Below are 24,626 nucleotides of genomic sequence, written 5' to 3' on the forward strand. Positions count from 1 at the left end.
CAGTGGCTCTGAGGATGAGAGAAAATTGAAGGTGGAGAACAGGCTGGCTAAGGGGTCTTGCTCAGCAGTCTTTGTGATAGGAGCCCTCTGTCTACAACTACAGAGCTTGAGTGTTAGAAACTCTTAAATACAGATGGGGGAGCAGACATAGCCCAGCTGGGAATGGGTAGCAGAGAGAATCCTCTTACAGATGACCCTTGATGACAGGCTTGCTTTTCAGGGCAGATAGATAGAGGTTTCCTGGCAGCTGTCAGAGGGTCCCCAAATGTTACATCAATGAATGAAGTCAGTCTGATCTAATCATTTTTCTGAAGTGCTTATACCCTTACATGCCCAAGGGGGTGGGGGTTGGGTGGCAGACTGAAGTAGAGGGTGACAGACTGAAGTAGAGAAGACTCACTTCTTTAAGAGTTAATTTCTAGTAGTTAAAGAAATCTCACTTGAGATTAGAATTTGAATCTGAAAGTCTAGGTTCAAATGATGACTCTGCTATTGACTTGTTCTGTGATCTCAGGCAACTTGCTTCCGGGGGATAAATTATGTAAAGCTTGTGGCATATCATATGTTCTCAGTAAGTGGTAGATGTTGTTCTAAAGTGCGCTAGGTTTGACCTGTCACTCCAGCTCACCAAGATATATCCCAATTCTGTCATCTAAAACATTTGTTCTACATCCCTCCCAGCTTTGTGTCATTTAAGAAGTTGAGGCGAATGTGTTCCCTAGGGCAAGCTGTATCTTCTTTCACTGGAAAAATACATCAAAACCATATTATTATGTTTCCCAGTGAGATGCTTACAACGTCAGATACTTCATTGCTTGGTAACTTAGTAGGAAGAAAAAAAAGGGGTTTTCCTGTCATTCTTGATGGATAGATCATGAGAAGGCCATTTAATTGATCTTGGGTGTAAATGTCCCCTGACTCCCAAGAGAGCAGCACTGAGGCTGCCATTTGCCTTCACAGTAAAACCCCATTTCCAGTCTTTTCTCCATTTACTCTCAAACCTCTGTGTTCTAGCCACAGTGGACTGCTCACAAAGTTAATATGGAACATATCCTATATACCAAAAAGTGTTCCAAATATGGATTTACAGCTCAAATAAGAGCAATAAAATGAAAATCGTACATCCATCATTCAGCTTATAAAATTGAATGTTATTGACCTTAGTGGCTGCTTGTATACCTTCTGCCCCCAAATCATGTCCCCTTTTCTCTTCACCACAGGCAGTGGTTATCTTGACTTTTGTGTTGATCATTCCCTTACTTTTAAAATGGTTTAACCACACATGTTTGTATTACTAAACTGTATATTGGTTAGTTTTTTAAAACAAGGAGCAAGTACAAGTCTAGCAAGCTTTGTAAGAAAAGGGCAATAGTGCCACTATTAGGTCTAAAAATGAGCTGATTTGGGTTCATAGTTTGACTTTAGCTTTCCTAGGGGTTACAGAAGGTCCTGATGGGGAAGCTGGTGGGCAAGATTATAAGTGGATCCTAGGAAATTTAAAGCCCACCATTATCAGGACATCTGATGAGGCTATACTGTGGGTCAGGCACTGGACATCTAGTAGGATATGGTCACAGAGTGGACTATTCTATCTTTTCTATCTCTTATTTCTCTGTGACCTACCTCCAGCTCTAGGGATTAGGTCAGAGCAAAACTCGTCTGTGGGATGAAGTGAATGCCATCAGCTAACCCACATGGACAGCATAGAGGAGATGAGCAGGCACTTCACTAGCACAAGGTCAAGGCAAATGGAATCAGAAAAGAGTTGGGACCAACTCTTTTACCCATCATTCTTTGCCTGGTTAAAAAGAGAATGTGCAGTACCATCTATGGAATTTTCTTACCTAAAAATTGACCCCTAGGGGCGCCTGGGTGGCGCAGTCGGTTAAGCGTCCGACTTCAGCTCAGGTCAGGATCTCGCGGTCCGTGAGTTCGAGCCCCACGTCGGGCTCTGGGCTGATGGCTCAGAGTCTGGAGCCTGCTTCCGATTCTGTGTCTCCTTCTCTCTCTGCCCCTCCCCCCTTCATGCTCTGTCTCTCTCTTTCTCAAAAATAAATAAAAACGTTAAAAAAAAAAATGACCCCTAAATCTAATCAACCCTCTAAAGCTAACTTTGATTTATCAGAAAGATGGAAAAAATTAAGTTATACTCTAAGGAAGCAAATAGATAAATGCAGAGTGCTGGACAACTGATTCGACATTTGCAACAAGTCAATGGCATGAAAAAATAATAATGTGACTTAAAAATTATAATCAATGTAATAAATGAATCTTTTTTTTTTGATTCAGATAGTCTATGTATTAGTTTGCTACAGCTGCCATAACAAAATACCACATACTGCGTAGCTTAAACAACAGAAATTTATTTTTTTTCACATTGCTGGAGGCAATGATTAAGGTGCTGGCAGGCTGATTTTCCCTGAGGCCTCTCTCTTTGGCTTAGAGATGTTACCCTCTTCCTCCCTCTTCACATAGTTATCCCTCTGCACACACATGGCCCCAGTGTCTCTCTATATGTCCTAATCTGTTTTTTTTTTTTTTTTTTTTCTTATAAGAACATCAGTCATATTGGTTGAGGGACCACCCTAAAGGCCTCATTTTAACAAAGTTACCTCTTTAAAGGCCCAATTACAGTCACATTCTGAGGTACTGACACTTAGGGCTTCAACATATAAATTTGGGGGTCAGGGGTGACATGATTCAGCCCATAACAGTCTAATTGTAAAAAAGCATTGTTGAAATGTTGGGGAAATTTTATTATGGACTGATACCAGGGGGTCACTGTTAATTTTTCTAAGTATGATAATAGTACTGTGATGTTAGAGAATGGGTAATGTAGAGGTGAGTTCTGAGGTATATAGAGATGAAATGATATGATGTGGAATTTGTTTTAAAACATTTAAACAAAGAAAAAATAGAAAAAGGCCTAAGTGTTCATATATGAAGTCAGTAATGAGTATCATGGGCTTACTTTTCGGCATGTTTGAAAATTTTATAATCAAATATTAAAAATATTTAGATCAGCAATTCCAAAGAGGGCTTAATGGCAGTGGGAAATTTGATGATGGCCATCTTCAATGTCTGTCCCTTGAGTTTTACTTCTACTCTGGTTGGCTTCTTCATGTGGTAGTCATTTTGGGGTTCTGTGCTGACAGCCTCTACTCAGTCCTTGGTGAAGGACATCCTTCAGGAACTTCTTAGGTAAATGGAATGTGAATTTCTGAGATCTCGTATACCTGAAAATACTTTTGTTCTATTCTCACAGTTGATAGTTTGGTTGGAAATCATTTTTCTTCAGAATTTGGAGAGTATTGCTTCATTGACTTGTTTTTATTGATGCTGCTAAGAAGTTGGAAGCATTTGAATTTCTTATTCTTTGTATATAGCCTGTTTGTTTGCTTTTCTTCTTACTGATGGCTTTTACAATCTTGTCTGTAGTTTTCTGAAATTTCACACTGTGTTTTGTGTGCTGGGCCCTTTGAATTTGGCAACCTGCACCCCTTAGTTCTTCAAAGTTTTATTGAATTATGTTGTTATAATTTTTCTTCTTTTTTTTTTTTCTGTTCTTTGTTGGGAATTTCTCTTAGTCAGATATTGGACCTCCTGTACTGAACCTCTAGAATATTCTTAGCTTCTCCTATTTTCCATACCTTTGCCTTGTGATTCTCCTCTCCAGAAGATTTTGTGAACTTAATCTTTCAATCCTTTTATCGAATTTTTTTTTTCTGCTATTAAGTTGTCAATTTCCAAGAGCTCTTTTTTGTTCTCTTGGTGTTTCCTTTATATAGCATCCTATTTTCATTTCATGGCTGCAATTTTATATCATTTTTGTGAGAATATTAATGGTAGGTCCCTCCCACCTTGTTCCCTGCCTCATATAGTATGTGTTTCCTTCCAGTTGCTTTTGTGTATTTTCTGTGGTCTGTATCTTCATCAGAGACTTTTCCAAGATATTACTCTGAATGTGATCCTTGGCTGTGTGGTCTCATTAAGGTTGGGGGCAAGGAGAGGGAGTGATAAAAAAAAAAAAAATCTGTCGAGACCTTGACATGGTAAGTGAAGGAAACCACTCACAAAAGACCACATAGTGTATGATTTCATTTATATGAAATGTCCAAAATAGGCACATCTATAAAGACAGAAAATAGATTAGTAGTTGCCTGTGGCTAGAGGTGGGTGGGGGATATGGATGGAGTGACTGCTAATCGGTTTAAGGCTTTCTTTGGGGTAATAAAATGTTCTAAAATTGATCATGGTGGTGGTTGTACAACTCTGTGACTATACTAAACACCACTGAATTGTACACTTTAAAAGAGTGAATCGAGGGGCGCCTGGGTGGCGCAGTCGGTTGAGCCTCCGACTTCAGCCAGGTCACGATCTCCCGGTCCGTGAGTTCGAGCCCCGCATCAGGCTCTGGGCTGATGGCTCAGAGCCTGGAGCCTGTTTCTGATTCTGTGTCTCCCTCTCTCTCTGCCCCTCCCCCGTTCATGCTCTGTCTCTCTCTGTCCCAAAAATAAATAAACGTTAAAAAAAAAATTAAAAAAACAAACAAAAAATAAATAAATAAAAGAGTGAATCGAGTGAGTTATATTTTAATAAAACTTAATATTATATCTTAATAAACCATCCCAGTGGTGATGGTTGTACAACTCTGTGAATATGCTAAAAATCATTTGAATTGTACGCTACATTTAAAAGGGCAAATTGAGTATGTGAGTTATATAAAGCTGTCACAAAACAAAAAAGCTGTCAGACTGAGTATGGGATGGAGATCATTAACTGTGGGCTTCACTATAGTGTGATCTGGGTGGGCTGTTTGTTCAGAGCCCCTAAGGCTGCAATCTGAGGTTTTTCCTTGGTTGCATTTACCGGGGAGGAGAGTCTTCCTCATTTCTTTGGCTGGAGAGGGAAGAGGGAAATCTCTAGAGGAGAGGAACTAGGAAAATCTATTGTATTTCACCTTCACCAGACATAGTGCCCTTGTCTTTTTTATGTTCCTTTTTAACCACGCTGGGTATTCCTGGACCAGAGCCACTCTTACTTTTTATTATGGAAAATTCCAAAGACTACAAAGTAGAGAGGATAGTGCAATGAATCCTCATGTTCCTATCACCCCAGTTCACCAATGATCGCTTCACAGACATTTTTGTTTCATCCGTGTCCCCATCAACCCTTTCCCCTAGATAATTTTAAAACAAATACCAGATATTTCTGTTTTATGCTGTCTAGTGTCTAAGCCTCCAGAATTCTGTCAGTGAGGAGAAGGATCTAGGGATTTAACTTCTTTTCAAGCAGCTTTCACTGTTTTCTTTATTTTTACATCCTGTCCCCCTGCTCCAGGAGTGAGCGTTACTGCCAGTCCCGGGCCTGGCGAGGACTCTGTGGTTTCAGTCAGCCGCACACTCAGCTTTTCCTGCATCTGGTTTAGATTCAGATTCCTTGAGTCTGCTGTCAGTTACTTGCTCATCTGTTTCCCAAGATTCCAAAATTTGACACCATTATCTTCTCTCCTCTTTCCCTGTACTTGAACGGTTTTGTTATTAGGAAAAAAAAAAGTCTCTGCTGAATTTTTGTTGGGTCTCAGGAGTAAGTGAGATTAGATGCAGCTGTTCAGCGTACACCTTCTTAGGAAGATCAGCTGCTCCCCCACTTTTTTCTTTTCCGTTTTGCTTTTATCCTACCACCTGATTTTTTTTTAATTAAAAAAAATTTTGTTTAATGTTTACTTATTTTGAGAGAGAGAGAGAGAGAGACCGGGTACAAGCAGGGGAGGGGCAGAGAGAGGGAGACACAGAATCCGAAGCAGGCTCCAGGCTCTGAGCTGTCAGCACAGAGCCCGACGTGGGGCTCGAACTCACTAATGATGAGATCATGATCTGAGCCAAAGTCAGACACTTAACTGACAAGAGCCATCCAGACACCCCTATCCTATCTGATTCTACTCAAACCTTGACCCTGGACAGATAGGTAGGTAGGTAGTTAAGTAGGTAGATAGATAGATAGATAGATAGATAGATAGATAGATAGATTTGCCAGGAAAGGTCCTTTCCAATCTTCTAAGAACTGAGAGAAATCTTCTTATTATAATACACCTCTCTTCTGACCCTAAGCCCAGGCAGAGGGAAGGAGCGCCTGCCTGCCTTTGTGCCTCACTGGCATTTTGCACTCACCTCTTATTATAGAATTGTTTGCTTACACTTTGCTGCATTGCAGTGTGGTTACCTGCCTGCCTTCCCTGTTGGCCTGTGGGCAGGACTTGGGAGCAGGGCTACGTGTTGTTTCTCTCTGTATCATGAGCACCGTGCCTGACTCCCAGTAAACATTTGTTAACTCACAGACTGGATAATTGAGCACGTCGCCTCCAGGGTAAGGACAGAGAAGCATACAATGCCCCTTTCCAACTGCCCCTTTGCGGGCACTGCTGTTTGCTAAATATTAAGGAGGGAAACAGGCCTAGTCGGCTTGTTGTTATGCAATGTTGTTCCCTTTGCTTTCAAGTCTGGTGTTTTTTACCCAGTCAGCAGGTCAAGCGGGGAGAGGGAGGGGAAGGGGAGGGGAAGGGGGAACCCACTCCCGCCCCAGAGTCCTCCCCCCATAGGAGTGTAAACATCCTACCAAAGAAGGAATGGACTCCAGCAGAAATGCCTTCCTTCCCTCCCTCGATAGAAAGGCTTGTGGTCTGCACGTCACTTTACCCTAGAGGAGTCCATTTGTTCTGTCTTGACAGCAACTTAGTTCTGCAAGGTCTTTCATTGCTTTTTTCCTTTTGGATGAAATGCCAGAAGAATTTTTTAAATTTCTGATTACATTGTTTTTAAAAATCTGACGTTAAAATATGATCTAGCAGAGGTCCTGTTAAAATGCAAATACGTAACTTTAAAAGCGTAACATTTAACCTGTAGTTTTTTCAAGTATGTTACTCAAAATGCTATATATAGCCTCTGGGAGGAAAGAAATGGAGAACTATAGGTCAAACAAATTTGGGATGCTGGATTAAACACACTTAAATAGGGTTCCGTACTTCAGGACTTGTCAGAGCCTTGCTACCATGCATTGTGAATGTCACAGAGGGGCATTCAGTAGGCATTTCCTAAATATACCTTACTTTTCATCAGAGGAGGAGCATTTCAGTGTTATGTTTTGTGGGAAACACACAACTCTGGAAACAGCCCCTTAAGCTCTTTGAGCTCTAGTTGAAATGCCACTTCCCCTAAGGCTTTCCTGAATTCCTCCAGAGATACATAACTTTTTTCTTCTTTGAATTGTACTGCCTTCATGTGTCTTATTGTCTCCCTACCTCTTCCCTTACCCCCTAGTAGATCATAAATTCCTTGTATATGTTGTATCACTTGTTTTTTTCTTAATGTTTATTTATTTATTTTAAGAGAGAGAGAGAGAGAGAGAGAGAGAGAGAGAGAGAGAGAGAGAGAAAGGAGAGACAGACACAAGGGAGGCAGAGAGAGAATCCCAAAGCAGCATGGAGCCCGACACCGGGAGCCCAACTTGGGGAGCCCGATGCAGGGCTCGAACTCATGAACTGTGAGATCATGACCTGAGCCGAAATCAAGAGTCGGACGCTTAACTGACTGAGCCACCCAGGCGTCCTGTACATGTTGTGTCACTTCTGCTGCATCTGAGACATTGCCTTGCACACAGGTGCTCGAGAAATGTATGCAGTACTGCACTGGTGCCTTAGCTAAGTCATCCTCGGAGTTCAGAGGGCACTGGCAGGGGTGCGAACTCCAGACAGATCTGGAGCTTGGGACCCTCATATGGATGGGGGAGAGGGCTCACAGGAAGGACACAAGGTCAGTTGAAGAGCCTGTTCCTAAAGGACAGAATAAGAAGGCCAAATCAGGAGATGCTGAGAATATAAATCAAGTGTACTGATGGCTGGCTGTATGCCAGACACCCTGTGGTAAAATGAATATTTAAACTTAATTCCATCCCTTCAAGTAGGTGATATTATTCCTATTTCATAGATGAAGAGACAGGCATCAGAATGGTGGAGTAGAAATAAGTACCTTTATGCAGCAGGTGCTGTGCTCCTGGGGATACAAAATGAATAAAGTTCAGTCCTTTCCTTCAGGGAACCCTGGTTTCATGGAGTAAATAGTCCTGTAAATATATAAGCAATGGGGTAAGTGCAGGAATGAAGCTATGATTGGGGTAATATGGGAGAACCAAACAGGAGAACCTAACCTGTGTGGGGGAAGGGGTGGAAGGTGACAAGCCCAGATTGCAGGGGGAGAGTGACACCTGAGCAAGGTGGCATGAAGGTGCAGGGACTGAAGGGACCAAAGGCAAAGCATGGGGTGAGAGATATCGGGATGAATTCGTTGTCACCAGCGTAGGAAATGTGAGGTAGGCTAGGAATGAGGAGAAGCTGACAGGATGTTGTGAACAGGTTGAAGCATTTCAGACTTGATTTTGAAAACCGTGGGTTTGTAGTTTTCAGCCGAAGAGCAAACTGCCCAGCATGTTTTATTTTATTTTTATTTAAGGTTATTAAATTTTTTAAAGTTTATGTATTTTGAGTGAGACAGAGACAGTATGAGTGGGGGAGTGGCAAAGAGGGAGGGAGAGAGAGAATCCCAAGCAGGCTTTGCACTAAGCAGTAAATCCCAAGCAGTGCAGAGCCTGACTTGGAGTGGCAAAGAGGGAGGGAGGGAGGGAGAGAGAGAATCCCAAGCAGGCTTTGCACTGAGCAGTAAATCCCAAGCAGTGCAGAGCCTGACTTGGAACTTGAACTCATGAAACCATGAAATCATGACCTGAGCCAGACACTTAACCAACTGAGACACCCAGGTGCCTCCCAGCATATTTTAGACACATACCCAGGTGGTGGGCAGTGGTAGTATTATTCCCATCCTAGGTAGGGGAGCCACGGTTCAGAAAGTGACTCACCCGAGATCACTTAGCTTGTTAGAGTTGGAACAGAGCCACAATTTCAACTCAGATCCATCTGAATGTTTATACTACTGAGCTACCTCTCAAAGTAACAATGGCCAACAGACTGAAGAGTATTTACTCTCACTCTGATATTTGAATCAGAGAACAGTTTTAAGACTTCATATTATGAAGAGCCAAATTTATGTGGTACTGGTCCTTAGTGCTATAAAAGTTCAGAGAAGGAGAGATTAGGGAGGAATTCATGGGGGAGATGACATTTATATTGCCCTGAGAGAAACGAACAGATAACAGGAAGCCAGGTGAGAGAAAAGTGAGGCTGTGCGCCATGTGGGAGGGCAGGAGTGGGCCTGGGAAACAGTTGAGGAGAGGCCACTTCCTGATATAATCACGGTCACTTGCTTCCTGAGATGGCTGTGTAAAGAAGAGAGAAACAAATGATCACATACCTCAGTTCCCATCTTTACTTTTGCAAAACACACAACTGGCATTGAAAACATATTTTTATTACTTTATTATCGTCACTAGAGAGTTTATTCAACAGTGTTCCCTTACACTGCACTGTAATTTGTCTCGGTATCCCTGTCCTCTCCTCAGAAGCGCTCCAAATATATAAGGGAAACAACTGAAGTTCCTATAGATAGTAGAACGACAACCAGATGTGTAAGTGGAAATGACATTTGACAGTCTGTGTGTTGAATTGAGCTTGCTTATATAGAAGGGGGTGTTTGTTTGTGTTGGCTCTCCCAAGTTCTCATAAGAGTCCTTCTAACTAGATACTGATTATCTTCAGAGCCTGGAATTGGGATCTTTTGTAAATGCTACTGTATTTATTACAGTGAATGGTATGAAAAAAAGGATGCATTTATGAGTCAGAATAGATCTGGGTTAGTATCCCAGCTTCCCAGACTACCAATTCTTCTACCTTGGGCACATTATGAATTTTGTTAAGAATAAATCTTATAGATCTTTGATCTTGTAATTATGCCCCTTCTCTCTGCCCTCATCAGATTTACCCTCATCACTAGGTAATTCTCAGTAGCAAATAACCATGCTCCAGTATTTCTTATCTGAAAATAAACAACCCCCCCATCCAAAATCCCAAAATGTTTTCTAATTTTGTCCCTTAACTATTGCCAAATAAATTCATTATGTAATTTACACCTCTGTTGACATTATATCCCCCTCTAACTGTCTTCAAGTTTCTTTGTTCCTTTTCTCAGTAAAACTTTCAGGTTGTCCACAGTTTGGGCTTTGATACCTTTCCCTCCCTCTAATCTTTTTCCATTGTCCCACCAGGACTATTGCCAATGTCATTCAATGAATGACCTTCATGTGACCAAGTTGAAGGCCACTGCTTTCTTTTAATCTTATTCATTTTCTCAGCAGCATTCGACAAGACTGATTTCACTGTTTTCTTGGACTCTACTTTCCTGGGTCTCTTCCTACCTCCCTAGGCTCTCCTCCTTATGTCCTCCACCTCTAAGTGGTAACATGCTCCATATTCTGCAATGGTCTCCTTCCCTTCTCCGAGATAGAGAATAGATATCCTCTTCTAATCCAATGACTTTCAATAACATCCATTTGCCTATGACCTTCAAATTTGTATCTTTATCCTCAAACTTCCTCTAGAGCTCCAGACTCATGTCCAAATAGATGCCTAAGAGGCATTGCACATTTAACATGGCCGAAAGTGAACTCTTGACTTTGTCTCCACCTGAAACTTGTTCTTCCTTCAATCTTCCCGACCCCAGTAAGTGGTGCTACTGTCCCCCCTCAGTGCTGAAGCCAATCTAGGCATTGCTTTTGATTTCTTTTTTTTCTTCCCCATCATCATCCATTCCTTCAGCAAGTCTTATCTTCTCTGGCTTCAGAAACATTCCCAAATGTATCTGCTTCCCACATCTCCACCATCAGCACCTTAGTCCAAGTCATATCATCCTCCACCTAGACCATGTGCAGTGACCCCCTAACTAGACTCCTTGCTTCTGCTTGTATCCACACCACTCATTATACCCTCCATTACAGAGATCAGAGAAATCTTTAAAACTGGTCATTAGTTTGTGCCACACTCCCTACCCGTCCCCTTGTAGCTGGCCTCCCATTGCACTCAGAATGAAATCCACACTCCATGCCTTGGTGGACCAAGGTCTCTGGACCTGCCCCATGTCACTCACTCAGCCCTCTCCTCGTGGACTCAGCCTTACTGTGCTGGTTTGGTTCCTTGAACTTGCCAAGCCCATTCTCATTTTAGGGCCTGTGCCCTAGCTCTTCTTCAGCCTGAAATGCTCTTTTTCCAATATGCATGTGCTTGGTTCTTTCTTGCTCAAATCTCATTGTAAATATAGCCACATCAGAGAGGATTTCTCTGACATCCCACTCTAAAATTGCCATCTAGGGGCGCCTGGGTGGTTCAGTCCATTAAGTGTCCGCCTTTGGCTCAGGTCATGATCTCACAGTTCATGGGTTCAAACACAACGTCGGGCTCTGTACTGACAGTTCAGAGCCTGGAGCCTGCTTCAGATTCTGTGTCTCCCTCTCTCTTTGTCCATCCCCTGCTTGTTCTCTCTCTCTCTCTCTCTCTCTCTCTCTCAAAAATAAACATTAAAAAATTTAAAAAATAATAAAATTACTGTCTAGTCACTCTGTCCCTTCTTATTTTAATTCTCTACCTGTGCTTGTTGCTATCTGATATTTTTCTTGTTCATTAATATATATGCTCATTTCTCCATTCATTCATTGCTCTGCTGCCCAACTGGAATGCATATTCTATGAAGTGGGGCAGCTCTGTCTGTTTATTGCTGTATCCTGTAGTCCTGGATCGGTACTTGCACATGGTAGATGCCCACTACCAATGAATGGGATGGGTGAGCATGTTTTCCTCAACTGTAGAATGGAGAGCCTAATACTTATGTCTCACAGTTGTTAAGGACTTACACTATCAAACTTGATAATGCATGTGAAGTGAATAGTTCTGTGCCCAGCATATTATATTTAATGAATAGAAAATATATATTTTTTTAAAGTTTATTTATTTATTCTGAGAGAGAGAGAGAGAAAGTGTGAGTGGGGGAGGGAGAGAGAGAGAGAGAGAGAGAGAGAGAGAGAGAGAGAGAGAATCCCAAGCAGGCTCTGCACTGTCAGCAGGAACCGTGAGATCATGACCTGAGTTGAAGTCAGATGCTAAACTGACTGAGCCACCCAGATGCCCCTAAAATATATTATTTTTTAAGCATCTGGCTTATTATAGATTTTCAACAAAGATTCATTCTCTTTCTTACAGTCCGGATCCCCGTAGTATTTTTATATTGAGACAGTTTACACTCTGGACAAGGTGAAAGATACTTCCCAATCAGCTATAACTCCACATTTTTTTTTCTGAAGAAAAGGTTTAAAAAGTACTGTTCAATGAATAGTTGACATCAGCTAGTTTAGAACCATTATCAATGTCACTTCTGTCCCCATCCCCTAATATACACAGAGACAACTGCATTACAACAAGGTTTGGCATTACAAACAAGGTTTCTCCTGGGAGATCATAATATTCTTCTTCTCTTTGGTTATATGATCTTTTCCAATTAACTTTCCTTCGAGTCAGTGTTTTGGGATTTGACTTCCAAATCCTGGTGTTTAGGTTCTCTGAAAAGCTTTCCCGACTTTTGTGTGTTCTGATCAATATTTCTTTTGCATTTATTTAATAAGTATTTAGGGTCAACTGAGTGCCAGGAAATGGGGATACGGTTAAGAATTCATAGGGGCCTTTGTCTTTAAAGTCTAGTGGGGGAAACAGGATTCATAAATCAATGAGGATAATAAAGTATCTATGAAGAGAGTCTGAATAGAACATAGTGGAGGCACAGAGGAAGGAGTGGCTAATCCACATGGAAGAGGAAGGAAGGTTTCAGAAATCTATAGTTGCTCATCAGCCAACAAGGAGAGAATGGCTGTAGAGGAAAGGTGAGCAAAGGTGTGGAGGGATGAACCTGCCTTGGGGTCTGCCCTCTGGGAGCCTGGCATGGCTGTGTGATCACAGTGGCAGTGGTAACTCAAAGGTCACAGGAAATAGCTAGAAAGATGGGCAGGGCCTAGGTCATGGATGGCTCTGTATGCCCTGCTAGAGAAGTTGAACTTTCTCCAACAATAGCAATAACAGGAACAGCACTTAACATTTACTGAGTGCTTCCTATCTGCCAGACTTTATTCTTTGTTCTTTATTAATTATTTTAATATGCACCATAATCCTATGAGGTAGGTACTGTTATTATCCCTGTTTACAAATAAAGAAACACAGGTACCAAGAGGATAGGGATCCTGCCCAAGGCCGCTCAATACATAAAGGGCAGAGGCAGGACTCGGTCAGGCAGTTTGGCTCCAAAGTTTGCCTTCTTCAACAGGGCACTTTACTTCCTCTCACAGACAGCTTTGTGTGGGCAGCCGGGAGCCCCCGAGGAGATTTAAGTGTGGGATTGACGTGGTCATGTTGTTGCAGTGGAATTACACTGCATTTTGTACATGAGTTAGTTGCTAAAAGCCTCTAAGGCAAAAAATACAGCTACCTCTCTCCTTGAAGTGAGGAGTATTTGAGCGAGGTTTGCCATGTAAGCAGTGGTGTCTCATGTCACACTTCGCCCAAGGCCGCAGCTTTTCCCCTAGCCTTGGGACAGAGGGCGGTCTCTGGTAGAATGCATGTAAGAGATGAATAGTTGGTTTGTATGGAGAGGCCCTGTTGTTCAAAAAGCACAAAAGCATCACACTCCTGCAGAAACTGAGCCCCTCCGTAGAGACTGCCAGCTCAGCCTCCCCTCTCACTCTTGCCAGGGCCCACTCTCACATCATGGGCAGCAGAGCCCATGCGCTGCTTAGTGATTGTCCCTGTCTCCGTGTCTCTCCCCGGAGGAGTCCACGTGGATGGAGGAAGAACAGGGCAGCTGCTGCCAAGGTATTAGAGGTTGGCCCCACTGAAGTCAGGACAGCTGGACTGGAGATGATGTGAGAGATGAAAAGGAGGTAAAATATTTCAGACCTAATCACCAATTGGATTTGTTCCCTTCAAGCTTTTTTTCTGATCTGAAAACTTGGTACATCGTTGTATTTTTTGTCTTCCAAGTCTGGTAAAATTCCTTCTAAATTTCCCACTATGTCAGCCTTGGTAACACAGTATTCTCTCTGCTCCTGACCTGTGATTACTGAAATAAGCTTAAGAGTCTTCTGCAGGTGTTTATGGAACTTTGATCAATCCATCTATTGTGACAATGGTGCAATACGTCTGTTTTTTGCTGACAAACAGACATTGTGTTAGGTAAGTTCTCTTGAAAACACTTGAAAAACCCACTACTATGTTCTCTGGCAGGACTTTTGTTAAGTTCACTGATTATTTTTTAAAAATTGAACAGATTTTATAATTGCTTTAAAGAAAACATTGGCATGATTATAGTGGTAAAAACCAAACCAAATCACCCAGTGCATAGGAAAAAGAGACAGGGAAGAGGAATGTGTCAAAATGCTGACAGGGATTGTGCTCTTTTTGGTAATTGATTTTCCTCTTTTCTGTGTTTTCCAACTTTTCAAAATATGTGTCTATGGTGCATGCAAAAACCTAAAAAAAAAAAAAATGGACAAAACTTAAAAAAATAAAAAGCTCCCTGTAATCCCATAATCCTAACATGACATGCTCTTACTTTTAAAATGTCCTTGTTCACATACATGCTTATTCTTCATAGCTGCAGTCCTGACAAACACAGTTTTGTGTATTCTTATTTTACAGCCTATTGTCAACATTATTTCATATTTCCACATAGTTTTCATAATTGGCATTTCTAATGGCTGCCCCGCATTCCATGGTGTTGATGTTCCATACTGAACTATCCCTTGTTGGACATTTGGATTGTTTCCAGTTCTTTTAGATAAGATGTAATCAACATTTTTGCACATTTAGCATTTTGAGTTTGTTCAGTTCTTTCCTTAAAGTGAATGAATTCCCAGCAGTGAGCTCACAGCATGAAAGGTTTGAACTCTGTTACGGCTTTTGGTTTGTACCTAGTTAGAGCCTGTTTTCGAAGAAGAGCCAATTGAATGTGGATGGTCGCTAGCTGTGTACATGTGTGTCTGTCCCATGTTCCCTTCGCTAGTATTGAGCCTCTATGATACTTTAATAAGGTGTATTATTTCTGTCATGTTTATTGAAGAAAACTTTAAAAAAAAGATACATATGAAGAAGAAAACAAACTATCCATAATCCCATTACTCAGAGGGAAGCATTTTAAAATGTACTTCAAAGTATATATTTCATAATGTTACATCATGTGGCTCAAAAAATGCAAAACTGTAACTCTTTTCTATTTTTGGATAGAGGCTTTACTTCTCTCTCCATTCTGAGGTCAATTCTAAGTAATATTGGAATGAACTTTCTTGTGAATAAATCTTTGTACACATCTTGGAATCATTCCTTAAGAAATTCCCAGAAGCAGAATTGTTGGATCAAAGAATATGATTGTTAAGGCTTTTGAAGAATATTGAAAACTTGCTGTTGAGGAAAGTTGTGCCAGTTTATATACTTCACCTGTTTAGAAGTCCATGGCAGGCTGATTGGGTAACAGCTAAGCCTTGGGCTGGTTCTGAGCCAGGTTGCTGTGGTAGGGACAAAGGTGGTGCCAAGGGGGAATTCGAGCTACATTTCTGACAGAACATCTGTAGGCACTGGTGACAGATGGCTGATGGCATGCTGTGTGTGTCTGTATGTCTTGGGGAGCCATGTTGAACGAGAGTTTCTACTCTATCTTTTTGCATAGGAATTTTCCAGGATGCAAATAATAAGATAATTTACAGGAAAGCACTTAGCAAAGTTGAGGTGCTCTATAGATGTAAAAGATTATTGTTAGTATTGGTAACTAAGAAATCTACCCCCCGTGCCCTTGGAACAGGGTTGTTTCAAGGATGAAATGGCTGGTGTGTGTCATGTACATAGGCTCTAGACAAATAGTCATTCTCTTGAGTGACACAGGAACTAGGACAAACTTGAGAGACCAACCTGGGAGAATTCCTGTATTTCATTCTCACCCGTCTGAGTTCCAGAGCATGGGGACACTTGCTTCCCCTTCACTTTTTCTCATGCTTCCAGTGAGGAGGGAATCTGTTTAAACAGCTGCAGGAAGGGTCCAGCCTGGAATGACAGTCTTCTGGCAGAGAAGGAGACACCTCTGTCCTTGAAAGGCCTTGGGTCCCTAAGGCTGGGGGAAGTGCTTAGGCCCACTTGTGGGCTGCAGCCCTGCGCCCTGGCTGCCTGGCTGCGTGGGTATTGTGTGCTCAGCCTGGGGGAGGAGACTGAAGATGCCGATAAGGAGGCCCTTCCGGTCCAGCCAAACAGGCGCAGGAAAGCTTCTGCAGAGCAAAGATTAGACACAGCCCCCAACTTAGAGAACACAGAGGGGAGGGCATTGGGACAAACCCCCAGAGCTCTTTGAGGGTGATATTGTTTACTGTTGGAGAAGGACGACGGAGGGAGCCCGGCCTGCTTGTGCAGATGGCGGAAGCTGCAAGTTGGGTCTGGAAAGGCCTTTTTTTAGATCAGTTCCACAAACATGTTTTGCATATAGAAACTCCCCACCTTGGAAAGGGATTAATGAGTGGGAAAGGTATCGTTCATTTCCCCAGGAAACAAGGTGCCAGTATTTACTGGCGCGTCCAAGACTCTTTGCCAAGCACCTGCGCCCCAGTGCTTTGGTACCAAACAACCTAGAGCTGCCTGGGGAGCTAACTGACTGGGGGCCCAAGTGGCTCTGTCACAGTGGTCCTCCCTCCTCCTCTCACCTCTGAGGAAAATCAAATCTGTGCTCAGTACAGCGATGCTTTCTTACTATGGAAAGTGAAAGAGCGCACTTACTTCAGCAAGAGAATTCAGACATTTGCTTTGGTTAGTGCTGATGAAATGCTGTTTCATGGATTCACTTTCATTTCCCTTACATGCCTGGTTTCCCAGATCTATTGTGTATTTCTAGGAAATAGGAAAATATGAAAGGTAATATATACAAAGAATAAAATAAAATATTTCATTGTCTTTCTTTTTGAGAATGATATTGTGGCAATCTCAGGCCTGCCTTATTTTTATTTTTATTTTTCACATGTATTAAAAAATATTCCCAAAGGCTGCTTTTGAGCTCTTTCTCATCTGCGGGTCCATGTCAGCCTCCCCTGGTGCTTAACACCTGTGGTCTTGCCTAGGAGGGATTTATGTTTGCAGGCCTTGTTTGTCCTGGAGATAGCTCTGATTTAGAGTCAGGGGACTGCCCAGGAGGGATTTATATTTTCAGGCCTTGTTTGTCCTGGAGATAGCTCTGATTTAGAGTCAGGGGACCCGTTGTGCATGCTTTTCTGGCTCTCTTGATCACATGCTGTATGGCCTGAGGCAAGTCACTCTTTGGATCCCAAGTCCCATTTCTGTAAAATGGGGAGAACAAGATAGGCTCCACCCCCCCTCCTCAGGAGGATTCTGTATCAGAGTGCAGTGAGTAATTTCTGAGCTGTAATACACGATACAGATGTGTGAGGGTTTTGTTTTTACTAGTGAAATAAACAGACTGTTGTTCTATCTGTTTGGCTGTGATAGGATGGATGCTTGGTTTTGAAGGCAGTTGATATGAACGAATGAATCCACCATGTAGGAACTGAGTGCTGGGACCTGGAGAGAAAACCATGGCACACACAAGGGCCTGGAAAGGCCAACCCCTGAGGCTGGGTGGGGCTGGGTGGGGCATTCCTTCCCTGTCACATGAAGGGATGTGGCAGACAGACAAAGAGAAAGACAGAAAGATAGAAACAGAGCACCCCAAACGGACTTTTTTTTTTAAAAAAGGACTTCTCTCACTGTTTTAGGAAAATCATCTTGCCTTTCCAGCACTACTGCAGACCGAATGGAAGGTCGGAACACAATTTGTTAAGAGCTGGAGGTTATCCTCTTTCCTAGAGCTGGATACTAGAGCCTCTCCAGAGTCAAACACTATTAGTAGTTTTCTTTTGTATCTTTCTGGAGATTTTTTTATGCTTATACAGATTAAATAATTGAATGTGCCCTTTTCATACTATACACACCATTTTCTACCTTGCCTCTTTCACTTAGTGCATCTTGCAGATGTCCACAGCAGGCTTCATGGTATATTGATGTATGGTTTTCATAATCTTACAACCATTTTCCTGCTGATGGACTTTCAGGTTGTTTTTCATATTTGTTAGTACAAATGTTGTAATGAATACCCTACTACATGTATCCTTGTACACATGTATTACATAAGTAGGATAGATTCGGAGAGGTAGAACTGCTGGGTCTGAGGGTTTGTAATAGCCTTTTTAGTTTGAAATCAATATTGCCCTCCGTAGAGGTTGCATTGATTTACTTCCTACCAGTGGTATACCCATGCCCAATTTCTCCGTACTCTTTCCTATACAGAGTGAACTTTGCCAGTCTGAAATGAAAAACGGCTTCTGATTATGAATTTATTGTAGTTTTCATTATAAATTATAATCTTAATTGTCTAGAATTATAATTTAGAATTATAAATTAATTAGAGTTTGAATTTACTCTTAGGAATAAAGTTGATCATTTCAAAAAAAATGTGTCATTTTTATTCCCCTGCTTGTAAACTATCTGCTCATGTCCTTTGTCCATTTTTTCTATTGATTTATTCAATTTTTCTTATTGATTCATAGGATCTCTTTAAGCATTTAAGGAAATTAGCCCTTAGTTATATGTATTTCAGATATCTTAATCAGTTCATCTTTTATTCTGCCATGCAGCATTTGTTTTTTTGTTTTGTTTTGTTTTTTTTTTTAGAGAGAGAGTGTGTGTGCACAAGTTGGGGGAGAGGAGCAAAGGGAGAGAGAGAGACAATCACAGAGCAAGCCCCATATTCAGCACGGGGCTGGAAGTAGGGCTCAGTCCCACAACCCACGGATCATGACCTGAGCTGAAATCAAGAGTCAATGCTTAACCAACTGAGACACCCAGGCACCCCATGCCATGCAGAATTTTTTTTTTATTTAGTCAAATTGGTCAATCTATTTATTTTATGGCCTTGATTTTGAGTAATTCTTAGAAAGCCTTCCCCACTTTAAGATTTTATATAGACCATGCTTTCTTTTAGTACTCTTATGTTTTCATTTTTCAAAATCTAAATCTTTAATCCATCTGGAATTTATTTTAGTATAAGGAATGAGATAGAGTTCCAACTTAATTTTTTCCCAGAAAGACGTGGGTTTTGAATTCTGGCAGTTTTACTCATTAGCTGTGTAATTTTGGTGGAGGCTTAGAGTTTCCTCTTCTGTAAGCTGGGGGTAATGATAATAGTACCTGCCTCCTAGGGTTGTTGTGAGGATTGAATGAGTATGTACATGTAGAAGAGTATTTGGCACATAATAAGCATTGAATTAAGTTTCAGCTATTATTATTATTAACAATGATAGAATGTAAAATCCTTATATCCTAGGTGTCTAGGATATAGAGGCCACCTTGCAAGTCACTAGTGTGTGACTTAGGGTGACACTTTATTACCTAAACCATCAGTTTCCTCACTTGCATAACGAATGATAAGAACCAGCTCATGAGATTGTTGGCAGGTGCAGATTAGATCATGTCTGTGAAAGCATGTTGTTAACAGTAAAGGGCCACGTCAGAACACTGGAGATTATGGCCGGGTGCGTGAGGAGCAGCCATGGCACAGGTGGGTGTTTGACATCTCTGGCCAAGGAGAATGATAACTTGCAATAACATGAAATTAGCAGCTTATGTAAAGCAAGTAGGCTTGCAGCAGTTGATTATAGTAATGTTTAGTAATTGCCTTCTAGTAATTAAGCACTAACGAGCTTCCTGAGACAGAACCTTGTCAGAGTGAAAGATCAAATGCTTGCAACCCAGTGTCTACTTGAACATGGCACTAGGATATGCTGACGTGAGTGTCTTATTGAAGCATGGTCCTTGTCCTTAAGGATACTAGGGGCAGTAGATGTGTAGAGCACAGCCCCCTGGACCAGGCAGGCGTACATATGGAAATGTACTTAGAAGAAGGTCCACTGTGCCCTGGGATTGTCCAGAAGGGGGAGACTCACCTGCAGAGCTCTGTGTGCCAGTCTGAACCTGGTCCCTGGAGTCCGACTCAGATTATAAAATACCCAAGCTCAGTAATACCTTCAAATGTTACTTGTTGCCCTTTTTTATTCCTCCATTTGTTGTTTTGGATTCATCAGGCTTATCTTGTTTCTCATGCCTTGCCAATTGCCCTCCACAGCTTCTGGGTACACACGATATTATGTTTGGGGCCTCTGTTTCTACTAGATCTGACTACTCAAGTTTTCTCTGGGTAGTATTGCCCAGTAAATTTGAATTTCAGATAAACAGCTAATAACTTTTTAGTAGAAGTATGTCCCATGCAATATTTGGAACAAACTTGTGTTAAAATTTATTTGTTGCTATCTGAAATTGAAATTTATCTGGGCCTGCCCTCCCCTCCCCTCCCCTTCCCTCCCCTTCCCTCCCCTCCCCTCCCCTCCCCTCCCCTCCCCTCCCCTCCCCTCCCTTTCCCTCCCCTTCCCTCCCCTCCCCTTCCCTCCCCTTCCCTCCCCTCCCCTCCCCTCCCCTTCCCTCCCCTCCCCTCCCCTCCCCTCCCCTTCCCTCCCCTTCCCTCCCCTCCCCTCCCTTCCCTTTCCTTTCCCTTTCCCTTTCCCTTTCCCTTTCCCTTTCCCTTTCCCTTTCCCTTTATTTATTTATTTTTTCATGTAGCAGCCCTACCTGGGTGGCAGCCCTGATTTCAGGTGCTATAAAATAACATTTACTTCACTGATGCTTCATGGAGCCCTAGTGGTGTGGAATTTTTTTTGTTAAAAGGTGTCGGATGAGAAAAGAACTCTCAGCTACAATCACATATGGTAAATCCTGGGTCATTATGGGAATTTTTAGAACCTTTTAAATAATTTGTTTTAAGTTTATTTGTGGGAGAAAAAGAGAGAGAGGGAGGGATGGGGAGGGGCAAAGAGAGGGAGAGAGAGAATCCCAAGCAGATCCCATGCTGTCAGTGCAGAGCCCAATGTGGGGCTTGAAGTCATGAACCATGAGATCATGACCTGAGCTGAAACCAAGAGTTGGACACTTAACCGACTGAGCCACCCAGGCACCCCTAGAATCTTTTAAATCTTCAAGATTGAGTCATAGTATTTAGTATTTCTCAAAGTTTTGTCACTGTGAAGCTATCCTCCTGCCACCCCTTACCTGAGTATTTAGGGTCATGGGAATAAATGTTGAATGAATGCTGAGAGTCTTTGGTAATCAGTTTTGTTTGTAGACCATGTGTTCTGATTTTGGGTTTGGGGAAAATACCACTCTATAGAAAACAAAAAATTCTGCCTAATGTTATAATTGCTTTTGTTTTTAAAATCTATACATTTAAAAATCTATACATGTATAGGTCAGTGTATATAAACAAAAAAACTAGAAGGACGTATACCAAAATGTTAACTATAATTATCCCCAGGCAGGGATGTGGTTAGGGAAAGAGATTATAAGTGATTTTTCTCTTCCTTTTTGTTTGGCTGCATTTTCTGCAATCAGTATATGTAACGCTTGTCATATATAGCTCTAGTCATATGACATTTGATTATTATATTTTTTTAAATGTCACTTTCCATGCATTATCTTATTTGCCTCTCAAGCAACTCAGTGATAATAGATTCTGTTATCCCCATTTTATGGATGAGGAGACTTTACACAGCTCTTTAGCAGACCCACGTCTCTTGATGTCATTACCCATGCTGCCTCTTTGGTATGAGAGAATGGCAGCACACTCTGTCCTGAGAAGGGCTGTGGTGCCTCCTCACCCAACCCCCTTGGTTTACAGTTTAAGGTTGAGACCCTGAAAATGAAAAGGACTTGAATGAGACATGTGGTTTTTGAACAAGGACAAGTCCCCCAAACTATCATTTTCTGGAGCAGGGCTGGGAGAGGGAATCAAGCCACTGTTTACCAGAAGCCTTGACTTTATCTGTTATACTGAGCCCAGAAGGGCGAGGGGAAAAATGTACTGATGTGCAATGGAGAATACAGTGTGTGTGTGTGTTTTTTAAGGTCACTTTGATAAATGGTTTATGTTGCCAAGATCACATTGCTTTAGAATTTTTTTTTCTTTTCATAGTACACCTCATTTAACTGTGTCTTTTTTAAATGCATTTTTTTCTTTTCCTCATCTATTTTTCCTGTGAATCTTATTCACATATCCATTTATGTAGAGCTACTGTGGTGATTATGATGTTTGGGGTTTTGCGGGTTCATCTGAGTAGTGTTCCTGTTTATTGCCCCATGCCCAATACTTAGTTACATGGATGAATGAATTGTGGGAGTGGTATTTGGGGGAAAGTCAGGGTCCAGCTCCTCAAAGAGACCTGGGGTCAGAGGACACTGTGAAGAGTTGTGCTTGTGTGATCCGGAACCAGTGTGTGGCCCTATCAATGTGGCTGTGCTGCTTCGAGAGGAGGGAGATTCTAGAATATTGCAGCTCACAGGCATTGAGGGGTTCCATTCAGCTGAGCCTCCAGCCATTAGGACAGGTCCAGCAGTGCTGTCTACCACAGGGCAGGGGACAGCAGCATCCTACTTCAAGAGGAGCCAGGCTTTGGAGTCAGATGGATCAGGGTATGAATCCTGGTCCTAAGACCCACTAGTTGTGTGACTTCAGGATAACCTCTCTATGCCTCTGTTCCCTCCTCTGTAAGCTGGGGATGATAATAAAAACACCTCATAGGATTGTTGTGGGGATTAAATGAGTACGTACACATGGAAGAGTACCTGGCACATCATAAGTACAAATAAGTGTCAACGACTATTATCATTAACAATGATACAACACAAAATCCCAAGAATAAGGACGCCTGGGTGGCTCAGTCAGTTAAGCGTCTGACTTCGGCTCAGGTCACGATTTCATGGTTTGTGAGTTCGAGCCCCGCATTGGGCTCCGCATTGACAGTGCAGAGCCTGCTTGGGATTCTCTCTCTCCCTCTCTCTCTGCCCTTCGCCCCTGTCTCCTGCTCTCTGTCTTTAGATAAAAAATCTAAAAACAAAAACAAAAACAAAAAAACAAAAAAAAACCCAAAATCCCTAGAATAGTCAGTAGCATATCTTTTGACATGTTTGCTCCCCAGAGTAGGTGTGACTTTTGTTGTCAATTTAGGGCTGTGTGTCACTAACTGATTTTGAATGGGTTTCCCTCTCCTGGAATGCTTTCTTATCCCAGGGTGATTGGCAATGCCTGAGCTGTTGCCTTACTTACCAGTCAGAAGGGCTTCCTCAGACATAGTTTTCAGAGAATCCTGTGATCTTTTCAGTCAGCAATGTGTTTTCTATTAGAGACAGCACGGTGACCACAGCAGGTAACCCATAGTATACAGTCCAGCCTTAGCCACAGACAGCCCTGTGTTTTTAAAAAGACCAAACACTTTTTCCCCAGAGCTTTATTTAAAAACAACAACAACAACAACAACAACAACAGCATTCAACAGAGCATTAAATTGACTTCTTATAGAAAGGAGAAGGGCCTTACTTTATCTTCTGTGGCTCTCTCCAGGTGCTGGCCACATGAGATTTGACTGTCAGCATTGACTCTGACCAAGTAATTCTTCCCCTTCTTTCCCTGAAGGTGCAGAATTTGGACACTGCAAACCTCTTAGGAGCCCTGTTTCTTGGGCCTTTAAATTCGGACATTCTCTGAATTCTCTGCCTTATGTCTTTGGCCTCTGCCAAAGATGGAGGAGTAAATGTGTGGCAAACAATCCAAGCACAGAAGGATGCTGTCTGGTCCTGTGCTCCCTGTTCACTGGCTTATGAAAGCAGTGAGTTGTGGTCTGTGTGGGACCCAGAGAGCCCCACGTCCTCCTGCTGTCTTTGTCCCTATCTCTGAGGTTTTTTTTCTTCTCACTATCAAAGCTTTATTGAATTTTAATGAACATACTGCATCCCTGAATTTTTATCTGGAGTCTGTCCTTGATTCTTAATTAAACTACTACAGTGTGGTGGCAAGAGTTTTGGATGTGAAGCCAGAGGGAAGAGAAAAAGGAAATCACATTTTATTGAGTGCTTGCCCCTTATCATTCAATTCATCAGATCTTTCTTAAGGTTTTGCCACAAGCGAGGCATTGGGAAAGGCACTGTAGGTAATGTGTTAAAGATGTCCATGGGGGACTGGACCCAGCCTATCTGGGTTTGAATTTCAGCTCCACCAGTTAGGTGGGACCTTAACAACTTCTTATTTAACTTCTCTTGTGCCTCAGTATCCCCATCTGTCAAGTTAGGATGCTAATAGTGTCCACCTGTTAGGAGTGCTGTGAGGAGTAAATGAGTTAGTAGTATAGAATGAGACGATGATGATGATGATGGTGGTAGCAAGGATGACAGTGACCTTGATGGGGAGGGGTTAGGATTGGGACTCAACCAGATAGACACATAATTTCTTTCATGTTGCTTATAGTCATGTGTGTGCACGTGTGTGTATAGGGTGGAGGTGCTGAGGGATGCACTTGGAGCCTAAGACAGATATAAATAAATCAATACAATGAAGCTTGGTGACTATGACTCTAGGACAGGGAAGGGTATCATGCGAGTGTCCAGCAGGGGGTCAGCCTCCTAACAGGTCAGAGAAGCATACTAGACAGTGACTTTTCAGTGAAATTGAAAGGAGAAATAAAAGTTA

General features: G+C 42.1%; 1 protein-coding gene across 5 annotated transcripts in view; it reads left to right on the forward strand.

Moving 5' to 3' along the window:
- Positions 1-24,626, forward strand: part of RAB30 (RAB30, member RAS oncogene family) — an 84,445-nt gene that overhangs the window by 33,121 nt on the left and 26,698 nt on the right. The window contains exon 1 of one of the 5 annotated variants that reach the window (XM_047878292.1): positions 13,767-13,917. The exons of the other annotated variants lie outside the window; for them this stretch is intronic. The gene's annotated coding sequence lies outside the window, so the exon portion shown is untranslated. Of the gene's footprint in view, positions 1-13,766; positions 13,918-24,626 lie in introns of those variants that run through there. 5 annotated transcript variants of the gene reach the window in all.

The sequence above is a fragment of the Prionailurus viverrinus genome, chromosome D1 (assembly GCF_022837055.1).
Source record: "Prionailurus viverrinus isolate Anna chromosome D1, UM_Priviv_1.0, whole genome shotgun sequence".
In the NCBI taxonomy this organism is placed as follows: Eukaryota; Metazoa; Chordata; class Mammalia; order Carnivora; family Felidae; genus Prionailurus; species Prionailurus viverrinus.